This window comes from Haematobia irritans, chromosome 1 (genome assembly GCF_050003625.1).
Source record: "Haematobia irritans isolate KBUSLIRL chromosome 1, ASM5000362v1, whole genome shotgun sequence".
Lineage (NCBI taxonomy): Eukaryota > Metazoa > Arthropoda > Insecta > Diptera > Muscidae > Haematobia > Haematobia irritans.
The window spans coordinates 25,254,851-25,279,510 of NC_134397.1; the positions used below are offsets into that span (position 1 = coordinate 25,254,851).

Here is a 24,660-nt window from a genome sequence, read left to right on the forward strand (position 1 = left end):
AAAAAAAATAAAATATTGACAAAATTGTGACAAATGTTTCAAAAGAAATAAAATTTTAACAAAATTTTCTATAGATATAAAATTTTTTTGTAGAAATTAAATTTTGAGAAAACAATAACTTTTGAGAAAAATTTATATAAAAATAGAATTTTGAGAAATTTTGTATAGAAATAAACATTTGAGAAATTTTTCTATAGATATAACATTTTTAAAAATTTTCGATGGGAATATCATTCTGAGAAAAATTTTCTATAGAAATAAAATTTTAACAAAATTTTCTATAGAAGTAAAATTTTAACAAAATTTTCTATAGAAGACAAAAATTTTTAAAAAAATTTTCTATAGAAGACAAAAATTTTTAAAAAAATTTTCTATAGAAATAAAATGTTGACAAAATTGAACAAAATTTTCTATAGAAATAAATTTTTGACTAAATTTTCTATAGAAATAAAATTTTGAGAAATTTTTCCATAGGTATAAAATTTTTAAAAATGTTTCTATATGTTGAACCCTGTTCAACAAATACTCTTTTATTGTATTTTATTTCTAGTTTTTCATGATATGAATATGAATTCGCTTAATTATGAATATTTGAATCTAACCAATAATACGCATCTTATATTTTGAATTGTTACATATATCTATCGTTTGCTTAAATGTGGTAACACCAAGAATAATTAAAAAGCTTTCACTCAACAGTGACCACCATTTTTGAAATAAGTTCCAATAGATAAATTTGCATTGCTTTTACTTGAACAATCAATATGATGTTACTTTACTTGTGCATCATCATTTGAAGTGGTAAGAAGCGCCTGGAAATAAATTATTGAATTGAAACTGAAATCTGCCTTGCCTTTATTCTATTTATTTATTTACATGATTGCTCAAAACTGTTCTTTACACTTGCGAGATCAACATTACTAATACAGTCCAATCATAGATTCGCAGTTGTACACTATAGATATAAAATTATGAGAAATTTTATATAAAACTAGCGTAACCCGGCCCGCTTCGCTGCGCCTTCCGAAGTGTTTGTGTAGGAACATTTTGCGTTAACTTAGTCAACCATATCCTTCGTGCTGAAAACAAATTCGAACAAGTATATACGGCCGTAAGTTCGGCCAGGCCGAAGCTTATGTACCCTCCATCATGGTTTGCGTAGAAACTTCTTCTAAACACTGCCATCCACAATCGAATTACTTAAGTTGCGGTAACGCTTGCCGATGGCAAGGTATCTTAAAACCTCCTAACACCATCTTCTAAATTGTATGTAAGTCCATACGTGGTATATATTAAATCAAAAAAGATCGATCCAATACGTATATAATTCAGTTTGACAAAGTAGACATAAAATTTTGACAAAATTTTCTACAGAAATAAAATTTTAACAAAATTTTCTATAGAAATAAAAATTTTGACAAAATTTTCTATAGAAATACAATTTTGACAAAATTTTTTATATAAATAAAATTTTGGTAGATTATTTTTGGCTCTAGTGGCAACCATGATTATGAATCGATATGGACCAATTTTTGTGTGATTGGACCAATTTTGGTATGGTTGTTAGCGACCATATACTAACACCACGTTCCTAATTTGAACCGGAACCGGCCTCCTCCAAGAGGCTCCGGATTGGATGAAATTTGCTTCTCTTGGAGACTTCGCAAGCCAAATCTGGGGATCGGCTTATATGGGGGCTATATATAATTATGGACCGATGTGGACCAATTTTTGCATGGTTGTTAGAGACCCTATACCAACATCATGTACCAAATTTCAGCCGGATCGGATGCAATTTGCTTCTCTTTGAGGCTTCGCAAGCCAAATCTGGAGATCGGTTTATATGGGGTCTATATATAATTATGGACCGATGTGGACCAATTTTTGCATGGTTGTTAGAGACCATATACAAACATCATGTACCAAAATTCAGCCGGATCGGATGAAATTTGCTTCTCTTTTAGGCTCCGCAACCCAAATCTGGGGATCGGTTTATATGGGCGCTATATATAATTATGGACCGATGTGGACCAATTTTTGCATGATTGTTAGAGACCATATACCAACACCATGTACCAAATTTCAGCCGGATCGGATGAAATATGCTTCTCTTAGAGGCTCCACAAGCCAAATCTGGGGATCGGTTTATATGGGGGCTATATATAATTATGGACCGATATGGACCAATTTTTGCATGGTTGTTAAGGACCATATACCAACATTATGTACCAAATTTCAGCCGGATCGGATGAAATTTGCTTCTGTTAGAGGCTCCGAAATCCAAATCTGGAGATCGGTTTATATGGGGGCTATATATAATTATGGACCGATGTGGACCAATTTTTGCATGGTTATTAAAGAACATATACCAACACCATGTACCAAATTTCAGGCGGATCGGATGAAATTTGCTTCTCTTTGAGGCTCCGCAACCCAAATCTGGGGATCGGTTTATATGGGGGCTATATATAATTATGGACCGATGTGGACCAATTTTTGCATGGTTGTTAGAGACCATATACCAACACCATGTACCAAATTTCAGCCGGATCGGATGAAATATGCTTCTGTTAGAGGCTCCACAAGCCAAATCTGAGGGTCCCTTTATATGGGGGCTATACGTAAAAGTGGACCGATATGGCCCATTTTCAATACCATCCGACCTACATCGATAACAACTACTTGTGCCAAGTTTCAAGTCGATAGCTTGTTTCGTTCGGAAGTTAGCGTGATTTCAACAGACGGACGGACGGACGGACGGGCATGCTTAGATCGACTCAGAATTTCACCACAACCCAGAATATATATACTTTATGGGGTCTTAGGGCAATATTTCGATGTGTTACAAACGGAATGACAAAGTTAATATACCCCCATCCTATGATGGAGGGTATAAAAATTTGAATTCTTTCAAACAAATCGGACTACTTGATTTTTCGTTTATAGGTACATATATAGCGGATATGCATATGTAAAACGGTTCGTCTTAAAAAATGTTGGGGAGAGGGTGTACCCTTTCCTCCAAATTTTTTAAATAATGTTCTGTATTCAAGTAGTTGGACAATCTTCTATATTTCTTGTGAATTTTAAGTGTGGAAATGTATCCTTCTCCTCAACATATCTGAAAATTAAGCACTATATTATAATAACATAACATACAAAGAATTACTGTTTCCAATTCAATAAATCGGAAAAAGCAAAAGTAGTAAAAAATTTTACCACATTAACATTTGCTAAAATGTTGGAAAATGATGCAACCTCTACGTTGGCTGCCAATTTCATGTAAATTTAAGTTCTTTACTAAAAAGAAGTCTGGCAGAAGCTTGTTCAAAAATCATAAAATTATGTACCGAGCTCCCATTTACGGACAACCCTCTACTTTCAATTTTAGAAAAAAAAACGGACAAAAGGGAACCCTCTCCCCACCTTCGCTCCACTCCGACCTGATATCGGACTATGACGTACCCCTATATTAATTTCACAACTACTCAATGGTCCATATAAATTCTATCGAAGTAAATCGACAAAGTTTATTCAAATTTTCCCCTTCCCCAACCAGATATCGAAAAATCATATACTAATTTAAAAATCATGTATAAATTTAATCACCTCCTCCCACGTTCCCTGTAAATTTCAAGTAGATCGGAGATGTTTAAATTTTGCTCTATTGTTTTAAAGGGACGTCACTTTCCCCGATACAATATCGTAGTGAATAGCACCCCTAACCTTCCCTGAAAATTCTTGAAACTTTCCTTCAAGTGTGGGGCAAGGAAGGTTGCCCCTTCGTTCATAACCTTCCCCCTCCGCTTTTGTAAATTTCAAGAAATCTTAAGAATTCCCAACCCCACCCCCGGCCAAATGTCGAAAAGTGACATTTGTAAACGTCTCAGAAAATGTCAAGCAAATTATAAGCCTAAAGGGGCGGCCTCTCTTCCGTCCAAATATCACAAAATCAGGTATCAACTATTAATATCGTAATCTCTTCCCAGTCCTCTGTAAATTTCAAGTAACTCGGTAAAGTTTAATTGTTTCTCTGTGTGTAGTTACTTAAGAGAAGCGGATGTCTCCCTATGCCCTTTTATTTTTATTAAAAAATCAGGAAACTGATATAAATTTCATAACCTCACCCATTTTTTCCGTAAAATTTCAGTCAGGGGAGTTTAGATTTGTTTTCACTGTACTTAAAAAAAAAGTCGGGCAAAGGGGTGGTCCCCCTCCCCGACCAAATATCGAAAAATAATGTAGCGGATTTTTGTCTAGATGGCAACCCCAACATTCAATGAAAATTTCAAGCAACTCGCATGATTTTGTTCCAAGTTTCAAAAAGTAGGGCAAGGGGGAGGTCCCCCTCCCCGTCCACATATAAAATCATCAGGTACCCCATATTAATTCCATAACCTCACCGCATGATCTCTGTAAATCTCAAATAATTTAGAGAGTTTTAGTTTTTTCACTGTACATTTAAAAAAGTCGAACAACGGGGAGATCCCCCTCCGCCCACAAATATCGAAATATAAAGTAGCGGATCTTTATCTAGATGCCAACCCCAACCTTCAATGAAAATTTCAAGCAAATCGGTCAACTTTGGTCCAATTTTCAAAAAGTCCGACAAAGGGGAGGTCCCCCTCCGCGACCAGGTGTCCAAAAATGAGGTACCCTATTTTCACCACATGAACGCCCCCTACGATCTCTGAAAGTTTCAAGTAAATCGGTTCAGCCGTTTCGGAGCCAACTCGGAACATACAAACAAACAAACAAACAAACAAATAAACAAACATAGATTGAATTTTATATATATAGATGTTGACAAACGTAAAACGTAATAAAATTTTAAGAAAATGAGAAATAAAATGTTGACAAACATTTCTATAAAAATAAAATTTTAACATAATTTTATATAGAAATAAAAAGTTTGGCAAACTTTTCCATAGAATTTAAAATTGAAAAAAAAATCAATATAACTAAAATTTTAACAAAAATCGCTATAGAAGTATAATTTGAATAAAATATTCTTTAGCAGTAAAAATTTTGACTACATTTTATATAGAAGTAATAATATTGACAAAATTTTTTATAGAAATAAAATGTTGACCAAATTTTTTATAGAAATAAGATTTAAACAAAATTTTCTACAGAAGTAAACATATTGATAATAATTCCTATAGAAGTTAAATATCTATAAATTCACTATATTATTAGTAAATTTTTAGTAGTAACTTTCACTTGTTGCTGCAGGCTATAAATTCACTATATTTTTAGTAAATTTTTAGTAGTAACTTTCACTTGTTGCTGCAGGCTAAAATCGTTGTAACATTTAAATTTCGAAATATTTTCAATTCAAGGGATATTTATATACCCAAAAAATTGTCGCTAACAGGAGAGATCAAAATATATGATGTTGCTGAATATACTGAAATAAATTTCTAAAATAAAATAGTAAAACATTTCTTTCGAAGAAAATGATTTTCATACTAACCACAAAAATTTGATCAAAACTTCAAAATAAAGATTTTTTTAAATTTGGTAAATTTTTGGTAAAATTTTCTTCATATTTTGCTAGATTTTTTTTGACAAGTCGTTAATGTCGTTACTGCAAATTGTTTGATGTCGATTATGGACTGTATGGTTCTTGATTAGAGCTTGAGCATTGGTACTTGGTCGTACGGCAAGGTCTTGTAGTTGGTCTATATCCCGCTGCCTTCGTGCAAAAGCTTGTGATGCCACATAGGCAGTGGTATAAGTTCATGTGCATACCACCATGGCCATTGGCAACTCTACCAGTATCATTATAACGATTTATTGTGCGATACACAAATATTTTATTCACTTTTGTTTAAGCTCGCCGCCAAGCATGGCTGAGATGACTTTATTTGTCTTTATTTTAAATAAATCCAATATAAAAAAAAAAATAAAAAAATAAATTCCTTACGGGGAGATCAAAATCTCTGGATCCAAGTAAACTTTGTTTTGTTTTATCTATTCTTACATTCTATTTCGTTTACTCAATTTTTGAGACAAATGCTACGATTTTTTCACAGTGCATTACCAATCGTTTTTAAAAGACCTTGATATGTCTAAGATTTGTAATAAATACGGTAGTTATTTTAATTTACAAATAGTCTGTCTATACCCTACAATATCGCGTTCTTTAATTCGATTTTGTTTTTGCAAAATTTCGCAATAAGACAGAAACAAAATTTATGGATATTTATTTTTAAAACACAACAGCAATAGTAAACCCCCCCCCCCCATCATTCCACCAGGTTCAAGAAAACGTCCATAACAAAGAAATATTTATACAAAAGTAATGACACGCAATGTCTCCAAATGTAACCCCATTTCCCATTTCAAAGGACTTGTGTCACGTGTCAAAACACATGCAAACAAAAAAAAGGAAATGGAATGTATTCAAGCGTTAAGACCAAAGACATTTTGTCGTAAAAGGGAAATGACCGATATGTTCGGGGTGAATAGGAGTAAGAAACTTAATATTCGTATAAAAAATGCTCATATTCATATAATGATGATGCACCTTTCCGTCCAAGGCAAAGGCCTTGCAATAAGTGCGCAAATGTTTTAGGATTTTCTTTTTGTCTTTTTCTTTTTTTATTGTTTGTTGAAATTTCACTTGATGTGTTAATTTTGTTTCTTTTGTATCATCTGCCCACAATTATTAATTATCACATCTATTTGAAGGTGTCTTTTTCAAATTTGCTTTGAAGTGGGATTTTGCGAAAAATTTCTCAACAATGTGGGAACGATAGCTGGACATACGTTGCTGTCTGTTATTTCATTCGAAAATTGTACAACATTTATTAGCTGATGGTTAATAGACAAATCAAGTACATTAGTCATGTATTATTCTAAAATTTTAAATTTTTAGATTGATCAAGTTTTGTAGGAAAAATGTATTCACGATTTTTTGGCTAAAGACCATGGTTGGCACAGTTGGTAGAATTCTACCAAAAATCGTAGATATTTTATTGTTTGGTAGATTGGCAGAATTCTTGGTGTTTTGGTAGATTTCACAGAAAAATCCTTTTCAACTAAGAGGAACTTCACAAATTTTCAGTAGAAATAAAATGTTGCCAATATTTTCTATAGAAATAAAATTTTGACAAAATTTTCTATAGGAATGCAATTTTCTATAGAAATAAAATTTTGACAAAATTGTTTATAGAAATAAAATTTTGACAAAATTTTCTATAGAAATAAAATTTTGATAAAATTTTCTACAAAAATAAAATTTTGACAAAATTTTATTTCTATAGAAATTTTGTATAGAAATAAAATGTTGACAACATTTTCTATAGAAATAAAATTTTGACTAAATTTTCTGTAGAAATAAAATTTTGACAAAATTTTCTGTAAAAAATTTTCTATTGAACATTTTCTATAGAAATAAAATGTTGACAAAATTTTCTATAGAAATATACTTTTGAAACAATTTTCTATAGAAATAAAATTTTGACAAAATTGTTTACATAAATAAAATTTTGACAAAATTTTCGATAGAAATAAAATTTTGATAAAATTTTCTACAAAAATAAATATTTGATAAAATTTTCTTAAAAAAATTTTTTTTGACAAAATTTTCTATAGAAATAAAATTTTGACAAAATGTTCTATAGAAATAAAATTTTGACAAAATTTTTTCATCCCTTCAGATGGCAGTAGTTTCGTGGGCTGTGACAAAAATGGCATTTGTTGATGGTGTTTGTATCCGAAAGATAAGGAAGACTTGACAAAATTAAGGAAGACTAGACAAAGTTTTCTATTTAAAATTTTCTATAGGAATGCAATTTTCTATAGAAATAAAATTTTTGACAAAATTTTCTATAGAAATATACTTTTCAAACAATTTTCTATAGAAATAAAATTTTCACTAAATTGTTTATAGAAATAAAATTTTGACTAAATTTTCTATAGAAATAAAATTTTGATAAAATTTTCTACAAAAATAAAATTTTGACAAAATTTTCTATAGAAATAAAAGTTTGAGAAAATTTTTTATAGAAATAAAATTTTGACAAAATTTTCTATAGTAATAACATTTTGACAAAATTTTCTCTAGTAATAAAATTTTGACAAAATTTTCTATAGAAATAAAATTTTGACAAAATTTTCTATAGAAACAAAATTTTGACACAATTTTCTATAGAAATAAAATTTTGACAAAATTTTCTATAGAAATAAAATGTTTCAAAATATGAAAACAGAGCACAGCAACTGGGTTCGTACCTTCAGATGGCAGTAGTTTCGTGGGCTGTGACAAAAATGGCATTTGTTGATGGTGTTTGTATCCGAAAGTTAAGGAAGACTTGACAAAATTAAGGAAGACTTGACAAAATTTTCTATTTAAAATTTTCTATAGGAATGCAATTTTCTATAGAAATAAAATTTTTGATAAAATTTTCTATAGAAATATACTTTTGAAACAATTTTCCATAGAAATTAAATTTTGACTAAATTGTTTATAGAAATAAAATTTTGACTAAATTGTTTATAGAAATAAAATTTTGATAAAAATTTTCTATAGAAATAAAATTTTGATAAAATTTTCTACAAAAATAAAATTTTGACAAAATTTTCTATAGAAATAAAATTTTGATAAAATTTTTTACAAAAATAAAATTTTGACAAAATTTTCTATAGAACTAAAATTTTGACAAAATTTTCTATAGAAATACAATGTTGACAAAATTTTCTATAGAAATAAAATTTTGACTAAATTTTCTGTAAAAAATGTTCTATAGAAATAATTTTTTTGACAAAATTTTCTATAGAAACACAATTTTGACAAAATTTTCTATAGTAATAACATTTTGACAAAGTTTTCTATAGTAATAAAATTTTGACAAAATTTTCTATAGAAATAAAATTTTGACACAATTTTCTATAGAAATAAAATTTTGACAAAATTTTCTATAGAAATAAAATGTTTCAAAATATGAAAACAGAGCACAGCAACTGGGTTCGTCCCTTCAGATGGCAGTAGTTTCGTGGGCTGTGACAAAAATGGCATTTGTTTATGGTGTTTGTATCCGAAAGTTAAGGAAGACTGGACAAAATTAAGGAAGACTTGACAAAATTTTCTATTGAACATTTTCTATAGAAATAAAATGTTGACAAAATTTTCTATAGAAATATACTTTTGAAACAATTTTCTATAGAAATAAAATTTTGACAAAATTGTTTATAGAAATAAAATTTTGACAAAATTTTCGGTAGAAATAAAATTTTGATAAAATTTTCTTAAAAAAAAAAATTTAGACAAAATTTTCTATAGAAATCAAATTTTGACAAAATTTTCTATAGAAATAAAATTTTGACAAAATTTTCTGTAAAAAATGTTCTATAGAAATAATTTTTTTGACAAAATTTTCTATAGGAATAAAATTTTCTATAGAAACACAATTTTGACAAAATTTATTATAGAAATAAAATTTTTCAAAATATGAAAACAGAGCACAGCAACTGGGTTCGTCCCTTCAGATGGCAGTAGTTTCGTGGGCTGTGGCAAAAATGGCATTTGTTGATGGTGTTTGTATCCGAAAGATAAGGAAGACTTGACAAAATTAAGGAAGACTAGACAAAGTTTTCTATTTAAAATTTTCTATAGGAATGCAATTTTCTATAGAAATAAAATTTTTGACAAAATTTTCTATAGAAATATACTTTTCAAACAATTTTCTATAGAAATAAAATTTTGACTAAATTGTTAATAGAAATAAAATTTTGACAAAATTTTCTATAGAAATAAAATTTTGATAAAATTTTCTACAAAAATAAAATTTTGACAAAATTTTCTATAGAAATAAAATTTTGATAAAATTTTTTATAGAAATAAAATTTTGACAAAATTTTCTATAGAAATAAAATTTTGACAAAATTTTCTATAGAAATAAAATTTTGACAAAATTTTCTGTAAAAAATGTTCTATAGAAATAATTTTTTGTCAAAAATTTCTATAGGAATAAAATTTTCTATAGAAACACAATTTTGACAAAATTTTCTATAGAAATAAAATTTTGACAAAATTTTCTATAGAAATAAAATTTTGACAAGATTTTCTATAGTAATAAAATTTTGACTAAATTTTCTATAGAAATAAAATTTTACAAAATTTTCTATAGAAATAAAATGTTGACAAAATTTTCTATAGAAATAAAATTTTTCAAAATATGAAAACAGAGCACAGCAACTGGGTTTGTCCCTTCAGATGGCAGTAGTTTCGTGGGCTGTGACAAAAATGGCATTTGATGGTGTTTGTATCCGAATGTTAAGGAAGACTCGTACCACTTAATTTGCCAGTGTTCAGCATTATTCTTTAGAAGAAACAAGAAACTGAGCTCCCCATTTCATTCAAGCTCTCGCCGATCTGCGGGAGTGTAGCTTAAAGAAAATACTTGCCTTCAGTAGGGATTTTGGTTGGATGTTTTAAGCAACTTTAAAGAAGAATGATAAATGGAAGTTCTTGAGCGAATTTAAGGAAGACCACCTCACGAAGAAGAAGTTTAGAAAATTACCTCGAGTAATCAGAATGGACCTATAGTAGTCTAAGTGGACATCAATTAAATTAACGAATTATTATCATACTCTACAACCTAACCTCATCTAACCTACTCTCCAAAACGCTCTAGACGAAAATTTAAAAAAAAATGGGATCCGGAGATTTTGGTGACAATTGTGCGGAAGAAATAAATTTTGACAAAATTTTCTATAGAAATAAAATTTAGATAAAATTTTCTATAGAAATAAAATTTTGACAAAATTTTCTATAGACTATGTCCTTCGTTTTGTTGACCTGTTGTTCTAATTTATTTTATTATTATTTCGGCTTGAGGTCCTTTTTAATAAAAAATCCTTTTTACGATTTTTGATTACTTGTTAACTTTATTCTCCAATATTTCGACTAACATCGTTAGTCTTCGACGGGGATATTAAAGTATTTTTAGGAAATAATCAGAAATTGTAGAGAGTGATTACGTCTGCTTTTTAGAAAAATTTTGACAAAATTTTCTATAGAAATAAAATTTTAAAAAATTTTCTATACAAACAAAATTTTAACAAAATTTTCTATAGAAAGAAAATTTTGACAAAATTTTCTGTAGAAATAAAATTTTGACAAAATTTTGTAAAGAAAAAACATTTTGAGAAAATTTTCTACAGAAATAAAATTTTGATAAAATTTTGTGTAGAAATAAATTTTTGACAAAATTTTCTACAGAAATAAAATTTTGACAAAATTTTCTATACAAATAAATGTTTCTTTAGAGATAAAATTTTTGTAAAATTTCTATATTTCTATATATACAATTTTTCTATTTCTATTTCCATATATACAATTTTGTGTAGAAATAAATTTTTGACAAAATTTTTTAAAGAAATAACATTTTGAGAAAATTTTCTACAGAAATAAAATGTTGACAAAATTTTCTATACAAATAAATTTTTCTTTAGAGATAAATTTTTTTGTAAAATTTCTATATATACACTCAAATAAATTTTCGCTATTAGGAGTGATCAAAAAATAAATAAACTTCTAAAGTAAAATAATAAAACACTTTGAAGAATCATTTTTTCCAAAACAACCACCAACATTTGATCAAACTCTGCAAAACAGAATTTTTTATTTGGTAGGTTTTTGCTAAAATTTTCTTTGTATATTTATACTAGAAATGTATTACTGCTATTATTTGGTCTACTCTTCAAGTGGCATCTTTGTTTCCTCTTCTTACTTACTTCTTTCAATATGCGGTCAATATTCGCATTACTATTCACATTGCCAAATAGAAACACCAAAATTCATGGTCAATGGCTTTCGCATTCATTGACATGGCTTCATCTACAATATTGGTCATGGTCATGGATAATGCGAAAGTTTATCAAATAGGAAACAAAAAAAATTAAGAATTTTTAATTGATAGAAATTTATTTTAATTGTTAATAAATTATTTAATTGTTAATAAATAAAACAATGTTTGGCAATAAATCTATATTCAGAATTTTAATTTATACTACACTTTTCCTACCTTTTGTTTATTATTCCTTGTAAATTATCGAAGATGAAGCAAAATGTACTAGATTTATTTTCTATTTATATCACTTATACGCAACAAGGGACCCTTTTGCGTTTTTTTATCTGGGATATTGGTAAATTCATTTTCAATTCCATTAACAATTTATTTTATGTGATTTTTCTTTTCTCCGATTTTATTTTAAAACAAAAGAAAATTTTGTTTATTTTTTTATTTAAATTTCATGACAGCATCTCTTTTGATTATTTTCTTAAATTGTGGCACTCATTTCTATGTTTACTCAATAAACGCACACTCACAACTAAAAATACTAGAGTTGCAAATGGCAAATCACAGCAGTAGAGAGTCGGCAGCATGTGCTTTCTTCAATCAAGCACAAAGAGGAAAACATGAAAATGTCCTTAAGGTTTTCTCAACCAAATTTTTCGCTCTCTCTCTCTATCTATTTTTAGGGATGGCAATAGAGAAATATTTGTCGACAATAGGCTCTGTAATGGTTTTTTTTTTCGTTGTTAAAGTTGTCACTTTCAAGGCAGATATACACGCAGGGAAGGAATATAAACACATCAAACAAGAGCAAAATGCGGTTTTTGGAAAGGAACATTGAAAATTTTGAAGCAAAAATATAATCAAAGAAATTCTTCTACACCCATTTTTTTATTTATTTATTTAAGTCTATGGATATAAATCCTTACAGACTACCGCTTAATAATAAATTATTTCTAAAATATGCTTAAATTCAGTTTCACTGAGTGAGAAATCTAAATTATATATTTCAGAATTGAATTCTCGAAAACACCGCAATAACGGCTCATTCATAGCATAATTATTCCTATGTAAAGGAATATAAAAAATCTCACGTGCTCGTAACCTTCTTGGAGGCACATTAAAGTAAATTAATTCTAAAAGATTAGAACAATCAAAAAATCCACAAATAATTTTATATGAGAACATAATAGACTGCAATTTACAATTTTAGTAAAGTTGGAAGTTAATTAATTTACAACGTGAATCATATGAAGGAATAGGCTGTTCAAAATGCAACGATGTATTAAAATTCAACTAATGAAAATTTTCATTGATGTAACGAAACATTTTCATTTATACAATGAAAATATTCGTTAATATTATGTTGATTAACAGAAAATTCGTTATAATAACGAAAATTTTCGTTGTATTAACGAATTTGTTTCATTGGCTGACTTTTAACGACACATGTCGTTAATATAACGAAACTTTTTCTATTAGTGTATATATTTGACTTGTTCCGCAGGATAATATTGGCTTTAGATCCAATTAATCAGAAATCCGAATTTAGACACATTAATTTAACGGAAGAGGCTCTGTTGATTCCAAGGAACTGGCATCCCTATAAAACATTTCACCAAATTAATGCAATTGAGAATATCTCAACTCAGCTGTTGCTGTTAGATAATTTCTCATTGTTGGCAACTTTCTCTCAACTATGCTCAGAATTATACAAAATGCCGCAACACACAGTGTAACAGAACTATACACATGTATGGTAATCATAGTTGCCACAGTTGATAGAATTCTACCGAAAAAGGTAGATTTTTTACTGTTTCGTAGATTGGTAGAATTCTTGATGTTTTGGTAGATTTTGCAAAATATTCCTCTCCAACTAAGAGATACATCATTTTGCAAAATTTTCTATAGAAATTAAATTTTGACAAAATTTACTATAGAAATAAAATGTTGACAAAATTTTGTAGAGAAATAAAATTTTGACAAAATTTTCTATAGAAATAAAATTTTGTTGTTGTTTTTTTTATTACAGCTTAAAACCATACATTGACTAAACTACAAGTGCAGCTTAACCAACAGAGGAAAAGAATTTTTGTCAAATTTATTTGGGTAAAGCCCTATAGACTGCAAGATGGTTGGATGGACGCACGTTTCGGAATTACCACATTCCTCATCAGCATCCTCTACTTGAAGCAAAACTATCAACCAATTATCAGAATAAATTCAGGCAGTTCATTAAACCCAACAATGATTCACACTTGAACCTTCCGAAAAAAGGTTTTGTATGATAGCCGGCTTATGCCGAAATTGACAAAATTTTCTTAGAAAAAACATTTTTGGGTATATTTTTCTATAGAAAAAAAAATTTTGAGAAAATTTTCTATAGAAACAAAATTTTAAGAAAATTTTCTAAAGAAATAAAATTTGAGAAAATTTTCTATAGAAATACAAGTTTGAGAAAATTTTCTTAGAAAAAACATTTTTGGGAATATTTTTCAATAGAAATAAAATTTTGAGAAAATTTTCTATAGAAATTAAATTTTGAGAAAATTTTTTATAGGAAGAAAGTTGTGACAAAATTTTCTATAGAAATAAAATGTCTACAAAATTTTCTAGAGAAATAAAGTTTTTACAAAAATTTCTGTAGAAATAAAATTTTGACAAAATTTTCTATAGAAATTAAATTTTGAAAAAATTTTCGATAGAAATAAAATTTTGACAAAATTTTCTATAGAAAGAAAGTTCTGACAAATTTTTCTATAGAAATAAATTTTTTACAAAAGTTTCTTAGGAATAACATTTTTGAAAATTTTATAGAGAAATAAAATTTTGAGAAAGGTTTCTATAGAAATGAAATTTTGACAAAATTTTCTATAGAAATAAAATTTTGACAAAATTTTCTATAGAAATTACATTTTTAGAAATTTTGTAGAGAAATGAAATTTTGGCAATTTCTACAAGTTTGGCGCAATTTTCTATAGCAAAATGTTTGCAAAATTTTCTATACAAAAAATTTAGACAAAATTTTTTATAGAAATAAAATTTTGACAAAAGTTTCTACAGAAATAAAATTTTGACAAAATTTTCTATAGAAATAAATTTTTTGAAAATTTTGTAGAGAAATAAAATTTTGAGAAAGTTTTCTGAAGAAATGAAATTTTGACAAAATTTTCTATAGAAATAAAATTTTGATAAAATTTTCTATAGAAATACAATTTTGACAAAATTTTCTATAGAAATGAAATTTTGACAAAATTTTCTATAGAAATAAAATTTTTGAAGATTTTATAGAGAAATAAAATTTTTGAAAATTTTATAGAGAAATAAAATTTTGAGAAAGCTTTCTGAAGAAATGAAATTTTGACAAAATTTTCTATAAAAATAAAAATTTGATAAAATTTTCTATAGAAATAAAATTTTTACAAAATTTTCTATAGAAATCACATTTTTAGAAATTTTGTAGAGAAATGAAATGTTGGTAATTTCTACAAGTTTGGCAAAATTTTCTATAGAAATAAAATTTTGACAAAAGTTTCTACAGAAATAAAGTGTTTACAAAAATTTCTATAGAAATAAAATTTTTAAAAATTTTGTAGAGAAATATAAAAAAACTTTGTAGAGAAATGAAATTTTGACAATTTTTTATACTTCTACAAGTTTGGCAAAATTTTCTATAAAAAAATTGTTAAAATTTTCTACAGAAATAAAATTTGGACAAAATTTTCTATAGATATAAAATTTTTACAAAATTTTCTATAGAAATAAATATTTGAAAAATAAAATTTTGATAAAAAAATATTTCTTATAATTTGGTAAAATTTTTTAAAATTTTCTAGAGAAATAAAATTTGGACAAAATTTTCTATAGAAATAAATTTTTTACAAAATTTTTTATAGAAATAAAATTTTGATAAAAAAATATTTCTTATAATTTGGTAGATTTTTAGTAGAATTTTACACCCAGAAAAAAGGGGCTCTAATGCCAACTGAACTTTATTTTAGTTCATGAAGATTAGTTGATTTTAGTTAAATTTTGCACAATATGAGTAAATGTTCCTTATTTGAATAATTTTTTGCTAACTTTAGATGACGTGAACTAAAAATATGAAAAAAAAATTGTATACAAATATAATGCAGAATTTTACTACAAAATAAAATAGTTCATATTTTCCAAAAATGGCAGAAGTTTGCTTAAATTGAGTTCATAAGTCTCTCAAATGAGTAAATTTTACTAAAATTGTACCTGTATTAAACTTCGTACAGCGCTAAAGACATTTTAACAATTTTTAAGTCCAATTTTTTCTTTCAACATATGAAATTTTCTTAAACAACAGAAAAAGAAATTAATTATTTAAAAAAAAAAATCTTCAGTTTGACAAAAAACATGTTGCAATTAGAAAACTATTTTAGTTAAAATTTATTAAAAAAAACCTACATTTTCTTCCACGGTGGGTTCACTTTTTTTTGGGTGTAGATTATCTTTGGCATGAGTGGCAACCGTGATGATAATGCGAACATAAACATCTGTATATACACATGTTTCCTTTCGTGCTTATAGATTTAATTTATTGAACATTAAAATGACATTTAATTCTGCAATGCAATATTAATTATCCACATTTTTTTATTCTTATTATGTCGTCACATTCATCTACTATTTGAGACTTTTGGATAAATAATGTCCATGCTGTTTTTTGCATCAATTTTTTCTCTTGATGCCAAGAAATTTAACTGCTGACGTCACAAGTTCTATATTCACATTATTGCTATATGTTGTTGTTATGAGACTTATGCGTATTACTTGATGTGTGCAATAACTCGATACTTGTACATGTATTGTGACATAAACTATAACGGTCTCTTTGTTTTAAATGTCTTATCGGCTCTCTTCGCTCATGTGCAACATAAAAAATGTGTGGAAGAGAGGGGAGTGAGGATAAAATACTTCAAATGTTTTGAAAAACAAAAACATTCTTGAATGTTTTGTTAGCTAATGGATGTGGTAAGAAGTAAACTAAAGGTAAGTAGTGCTCTTATACATAATAAGTCTCTTTAGTTGGCTTTAGCCACATGAGTATGGTATATAGGGTACTCCATACATAAAATATATACAGCCTTTAGCATAAACTGTTAATTGACTTTTATAAACGACTCTTATTTAAGTTAATGAAATATTAACAAACCGGTTAATCCTTATAATAAATACAGTTCCAATACAAGGCATATTAATAAAGATACTCTCCTTTTGCAAAAACAACAAAGTCTGCCGCTATAATGTCATTTAGATTGTCAGTCAATATGAAACATTGTTCAACAAGTGGCAAAGGGAAACTACAAATATATCAATGTTTATTTCGAAATATGTAACGATACGCATGAATAACACTAGTTTACACTGAAAATGTACATTTGATGAGAGGTGACTTTTCTTATGTATTTTGATCTGCTGAATTCGAAAAAAAATGTAAAAAAAATTTGGGAACAGTTTTTGAAATATCCCGTTATTTTTAGTTTTTCTCTCTTTTTTCACTAAACAAATTTTATTTCGAGTTAGAAATGTCCGATTATATCGTTATTGGAACTTAAATGAAAGGTACTGAGATGACGAATAATCGTGTTTATTTCGATCTGTGATAAGTTAAGTGGTCTTGGACAATTAAATGTCGCAAGCAAGAATAAAAAAATCTAAGTAAAAATAAAAACAATAAAATTAAAAATTTCACTCCCGTGGGGATTTGAACCTTTTGACTTTTTCACTTTCATGGAGATTTTTTATATATTATATATTACATTATTTTTATTTTTGAGTTTAGATGGAAAAATATGTCCATACAAAAATATACGCCGAAAATCTTCATTTCTGCTAAGGCTTTCTGCTATGGTGCCAAAAAATCCAGGTTCAACCCACGATTCGAGCGAAAAAGTTTATCAAATTGTAGAAATTAGATAATTAGAATATAAAAGTGTAATAAACAATATTGATAAACAAGAAAAGTGAAATTGGTAAAAAAAAATATTTTTGTAGCTTTTTTTTAATAACTTCATTGAAATGAACTTACAGCCACAACTACTAAAGCGAGGTACTTCCATCCTATGACAAGCCCATGTAAAATTCATTGTAGATGATCTAAATTTGCACTACTTCCGGATCACAAGTTGAGGATCTAAATTACTTATTTGGAAGAGGGTTTTCTGAGTATTTTCGCCATACACATTCCTTTGCAAAAGTGTTAGTAGATTGTTTTGGGAATGGGTATTAACCTTTTTTTAGGTTAATCTCCAATGAAAGATCTAAGAAAACTTACCTCCAAACTTTGTGGAATTTATTCCTTAATGTTTCCTTCTCTCAAGTACCATTCGTATTTTCACAAAAAGCTTATATTTAAAACCCCCTTACTTGGCAATCCTGTAAAAAGTAAAATTTATAAAATAAACACGTTTTTTACACAAATATATTTTATTGAAAACATAAATTGCAATAGGAACTAATTACAAATGTTGATTCTTAGCTTCCTATAAAATATATAACGACACAACAAAGTTCAGGTTATATTTACGTTTACAGGTTAATTAGTTTTTTTTATAGTTATAGCTTTTTAATTTGCACATTTTACTAACATAATAATAGAACCGAAAATTCTTAATTAATAAAATTTGTTTAAAACATTCACCTAATGAGTATAAATTAAAAATTACTGATATTTCGAGATGACAATGAGAAACCATGAAAAATAATCTATGATTATTAATTAATATTTATTTTTGTGTAATCAGAAACCATAGTCTCCTATTAAGAGCAGTTGTTTTAGGCATTGAACATTCAATACTAAATTGCTGAAAGTGTAAAATTGCTAAAATAACAAAGACATCAAATCGACATGCCTGAACAGTGGAAGAATAGCATTGTCTGGGAAATTTAGTCAAAATGTTGTCAAAATTTTATTTCTATAGAAAATTTTGTAAGAATTTCATATCTATAGAAAATTTTGTCAAAGTTTTATTTTTATAGAAAATTTTGTCAATATTTTGTTTCCATAGAAAATTTAGTCAAAATTTTATTTTTATAGAAAATTCCTGTCACAATTTCATTTCTATAGAAAATTTTGTACATTTTTTTCTATAGGAAATTTTGTCAAAATTTTATTTATATAGAAAATGTTGTAAAATTTTTATTTCTATAGAAAATTTTGTCAACATGTTATTTCCACAGAAAATTTTGTCAAAATTTTATTTCCATAAAAAAATTTTGTCAAAATTTTATTTTTATAGAAAATATTGTCAAAATTTTAATTTTTTTGAAAATATTGTCAAAATTTTATTTCAATAGAAAATTTTGTCAAAATATTATTTCTATAGAAAATTTTGTCAAAATTTTATTTATATAGAAAATTTTGTCAAAATTTTATTTCTATACAAAATTTTGTCAAAATTTTATTTCTATAGAAAATTTTGTCAAAATTTTATTTCTATAGAAAATATTGTCAAAATTTTATTTCTATGGAAAATTTTGTCAAAATTTTATTTCTATAGAAAATTTTGTCAACATGTTATTTCCATAGAAAATTTTGTCAAAATTTAATTTCCATAGAAAATTTTGTAAATTTTTTTCTATAGAAAATTTTGTCAAAATTTTATTTATATAGAAAAATTTGTAAAATTTTTATTTCTATAGAAAAATTTGTCAACATGTTATTTCCACAGAAAATTTTGTCAAAATTTTATTTCCATAAAAAATTTTGTCAAAATTTTATTTTTATAGAAAATATTGTCAAAATTTTATTTTTTTTGAAAATATTGTCAAAATTTTATTTTTATAGAAAATATTGTCAAAATTTTATTTTTTTTGAAAATATTGTCAAAATTTTATTTCAATAGAAAATTTTGTCAAAATATTATTTCTATAGAAAATTTTGTCAAAATTGTATTTCTATAGAAAATTTTGTCAAAATTGTATTTCTATAGAAAATTTTGTCAAAATTTTATTTCTATACAAAATTTTGTCAAAATTTTATTTCTATAGAAAATATTGTCAAAATTTTATTTCTATGGAAAATTTTGTCAAAATTTTAGTTCTATAGAACGAAAAATATTGTATTTTATTTCTATAGAAAATTTTGTCAAATTTTTATTTCTTTAGAAAATTTTGTCAAAATTTTATTTCTATAGAAAATTTTGTCAAATTTTTATTTCTATAGAAAATTTTGTCAAAATTTTATTTCTATAGAAAATTTTGTCAAAATTTAATTTCTATGGAAAATTTTGCCAAAATGTTATTTCTATAAAAAATTTGGTCAACATTTTATTTCTATAGAAAAATTTGTCACAATTTTAGTTCTATAGAACGAAAAATATTGTATTTTATTTCTAAAGAAAATTTTGTCAAAATTTTATTTCTATAGAAAATTTTGTCAAAATTTTAGTTCTATAGAAAATTTTGTCAAAATTTTATTTCTATACAAAATTTTGTCAAAATTTTATTATTATAGAAAATTTTGTCAAAATTTTATTTCTATAGAAAATTTTGTAAAAATTTTATTTCTATAAAAAATTTTGTCAAAATTTTATTTCAATAGAAAATTTTGCCAAAATCGTATTTCTATAGAAAATTTTGTCACAATTTTGTCAAAATTTTATTTCTATAGAAAATATTGTCAAAATTTTATTTCTATGGAAAATTTTGTGAAAATTTTATTTCTATGGAATATATTGTCAAAATTTTATTTCTATAGAAAATTTTGTCAAAATTTTATTTCTATACAAAATTTTGTCAAAATTTTATTTCTATAGAAAATATTGTCAACATTTTATTTCTATGGAAAATTTTGGCAAAATGTTATTACTAAAGAAAATTTTGTCAAAATTTTATTTCTATAGAAAATATTGTCAAAATTTTATTTCTATGGAAAATTTTGGCAAAATGTTATTACTAAAGAAAATTTTGTCAAAATTTTATTTCTATAGAAAATTTTCTCAAAATTTTTTTGCTATAGAAAATATTGTCAAAATTTTATTTCTATGGAAAATTTTGGCAAAATGTTATTACTAAAGAAAATTTTATTTCTATAGAAAATGTTGTCAAAATTTAATTTCTATGGAAAATTTTGCCAAAATGTTATTTCTATGGAAAATTTGGTCAAAATTTTATTTCTATAGAAAATTCTGTCAAATTTTATTTCTATAGATCGAAAAATATTGTAGGGGAAATTTTTGGGGAAAGTAGGGATCTTTATTTTTTCCTTGTAGGGTAAACCGAAAAATTTCTCTGGCAACACTAATCACCAAAGTCAATTAAAAAATTAGTTGTTCCAATTATATAATTAATTGATACAATTAGTTTTTGTGATTGATGTTCGTTTCAATTAAAAAATTTGTGGAATTAATTAAATGTTTAATTGAATATTTTTTGGATAAATGTTGGTGATATTTTTTTCTGTGTATGCTAGTATTAGACTAATTGAGTTCAAGGCAATGGAATCACCTTGTCTCCTATATATCTAGAACTGATTATTTGAACAGGTTACCTGTTTGTTTGCCCTGCTAAACTATCACTACAATAGCCGAAACATTGAAATTAGATATTTAAGTTCTTTAAAACCTCAAGTCGCAAAATTTTCCCTTGGCAATATTTTCTTAACCACAAAAAAGAGGGCTACCGTTGTACCACTTTAGTGGCAAATATGTCACAGCTTTCTAGTTTTGACAAATTTATGCCACTAAATGACGTCCATTTCATATGTTTGTGCCACTTTTTTTGCCATGTTCTGTAAATTTTAATGAAATGGAATTGTGCCAATTTAGTGGCAAATTTGCAACTGTTTTCAAGTGTTGACAATTTTATGACACATTTTGTGCCACTTTTTGCCTTGTTTTGCCATTTTTTAATCAATTCTCGTAATGGCTCCGTCCAGATCTAGAAAATGGTTCAAAACTTGCATCAAATATTACATCATAATAGGAATTAATGAAAATGTGGCACAACACCAAAAAAGGTGCCGCCAATAAGGCTTTCAACCATCGCCCAACGGATTCTTAAGAATTAACAAATTGGTTTTTGTTTATTTATTTTTTCTGTTAATAAATATTTAGAGTATTTAGCACCGAATCTTTAATTTTAGTAAATATTTTTCAGTTCCATAATGCAACCCTAAGGTCTAAACCTAAATTCCATTTTATTATTTAAGCAGGCAATTGACGTTTTGCTTTTTTAGCAATAATTTTTTATTGTATTAATGTTGTTTTCTTTCTAAGTAATGTTTTTGGCACATTATTTTCAGGACTTTAGGATCTTGCCTTGCCCAATATGAAATGTTTTATTTTATATTAAAATATTTCAAATATTTTTATTTTTATACTTTTTTTAAATCAATCAATACAATATTATATTCATTATTTTGTATTACATTTTATGAAAACTTCAAAGGAACACTTTGTGCTTGACTAAAAAAACAAAATTGTAAATCGCAAAGCTAAAAAAATTATACATAACCAATTCAATATTAACTATTATTTGATTATAATACAATATGCAATAATTGTAAATAATATCCAATTCGAAACTACATAGTAAAACATATAATATAAGCATAAGCAAATAAATTAGTTATTATGATATATGTATCACACAGACAGTAGCAGTTAAAAAAAAAAATAAATAAAAATATGTAGTTTTAATATTCTATAATTAAAAAAAAAAATATTTTTCAATTTTTTATCCACATACAACAATAAAAGCTGTAAAATTTTTTGTTTAGTTTTTTTTTTTTAATTTTGCATATAAATATCTAAATATTTCATTGAAGTTAAAAATGATAACTTTCGTGTTTAGCACACCAATATTTTTTAACAATGGATGACATTTTAATATCAATTAGTTTAAGGCAGACTAAATTTTTTCTATTGAAAGACATTCAAAGAGATTCTATTTAGATATATGTAGGTATGTATAGTAAAGGCAATGGTCCCAATATGTGGGCAAGAAGATTCTATAAAGTTCTAGTCTGACATTAGGTATGGTCCGATAGAAAACTAAATAAAATTAAAATTTAATAAAACTAATTGAAAATTATGAAAAATATAAATCTAGTATGTGAGGTTATAGATTCTAGAATTAAATACCCAAAGAATATTGTTTTTTACGGAGGACATGAAGTTAATATGGGGTACCTGATTTTTTAATATTTGGATGGGAAGGGGGGTGAACCTTCCAGTTGCCCGACTTTTTGAAAAGTGGACCAAAGTTCTCCGATTTGCTTCATGGAAGGTTAGATGTGAAATCTAGACAAAAGATCCGCCAATTTATTGTTTGATATTTGGTCGGGGAGGGGAGCCTCCTCTTTGCCCGACTTTTTTTAAAGTACGGTGAAAAAACTAAACTTCTGGGATTTACTTTATATTTCCAGAAGACGCAGGGGAGGTTACGAAGTTAATATGGGGTACCTGATTTTCTAATATTTGGACGGGGAGTGGACCTCCCAGTTGCCCGACTTTTTTTAAATGTGGACCTAAGTTCTCCAATTTACTTGAAATTTTCAGGGAAGTTTGCGGGTGAAATCTAAACAAAGATCCGCAAATTTATTGTTTGATATTTGGTCGGAGAGGGAAACTTTCCCATTGCCCGACCCTTTTTTAAAGTACAATGAAAAAAAATCTAAACTTTGATATTGATATTTACAGAGGATGTGTGTCGAGGTTATGATGTCAATACAGGGTATCTGATTTTTTTTTAATATTTGGTCGGAGAAGTGAAGACAGGTCCTCCTGCTTTGCCCGACTTTTTAAAAAATGTTTTGTTTTTTTGGGAGGAGAGACCCTCCTTCTTTGCCCGTATTCATGTGAATTTTCCAAAAAAAAAAAAAAAACTTTAAATCCTTTTGATTTGTTTTTTTCAGAAGGCTTATGTTATTGTCTATCCTTCGAAATATTCTGCTTAACTCAGTTAACCCAAAATGTTTCTTAAAAATGTGAAATTTTTTCAGCAAATAGTCTGTCAGTTTAAAAACGATCAGGAACCTAACCTACGTATTTTTGCAGAGAAACCCATATCGAATGATACCAAATTTCTAGTATCACTCTTTGGTCTTATTCCGCCTCAATTGTAGCAGCAATAAATTAACGCCTACACTCATAGAAAAATGTCTGCTGAAAACAGCAGTCAATGTCTGCTGTTATATTTTTGTACTTCAGGATCTAACGAACAACAAATTATAAAATTTTTCCCTAAAGTATATATAAGAACCAAAAGTAGTTTTTTTTTTGTATATTTTGGCACTGTAATATACTTACAAGCTCCTAACTGCGATCAGCAAACATGTTGATTGCTGTTATGCCTCAATTTGATAAATATTCAGATTTTAGGGCAAATACTATAGATATTCATAAAATATTGTTTTAATTGTGTTACCATCACGGTTGCCACAGTTGGTAGAATTCTACCAAAAATGGTAGATTTTTTACTGTTTCCGTACATTGGTAGAATTCTTGATGTTTTAGTAGATTTTGCAAAATATTCCCCTCCGAGTAAGAGGTACTTCAAAAATTTTTTAAAGAAATAGAATTTTGACAAAATTTTCTATAGAAGTAAAATTTTGACAAAATTTTCTATAGTAGTAAAATTTTGACAAAATTTTCTATGGAAATAAAATTTTAACAAAATTTTCTACAGAAATAAAATTTTGACAAAATTTTCTATAGAAGTAAAATTTTGAAAAAAAATTTTTTATGGAAATAAAATTTTAACAAAATTTTCTACAGAAATAAAATTTTGACAAAATTTTCTATAAAAAAAAATTGGACACAATTTTCTATGGAAAAAAATTTGGACACAATTTTCTATATAAATAAAATTTTGGCAAAAT

General features: G+C 26.6%; 1 protein-coding gene across 1 annotated transcript in view; it reads right to left on the reverse strand.

The window, feature by feature from the left end:
* Nucleotides 1–12,185, reverse strand: part of LOC142220461 (organic cation transporter protein) — a 75,800-nt gene extending 63,615 nt beyond the window's left edge. The window contains exon 1 of the mRNA XM_075289632.1: nt 12,036–12,185. The gene's annotated coding sequence lies outside the window, so the exon portion shown is untranslated. The remainder of the gene's footprint in view (nt 1–12,035) is intronic.
* Between the last annotated feature and the right edge of the window lie 12,475 nt (nt 12,186–24,660).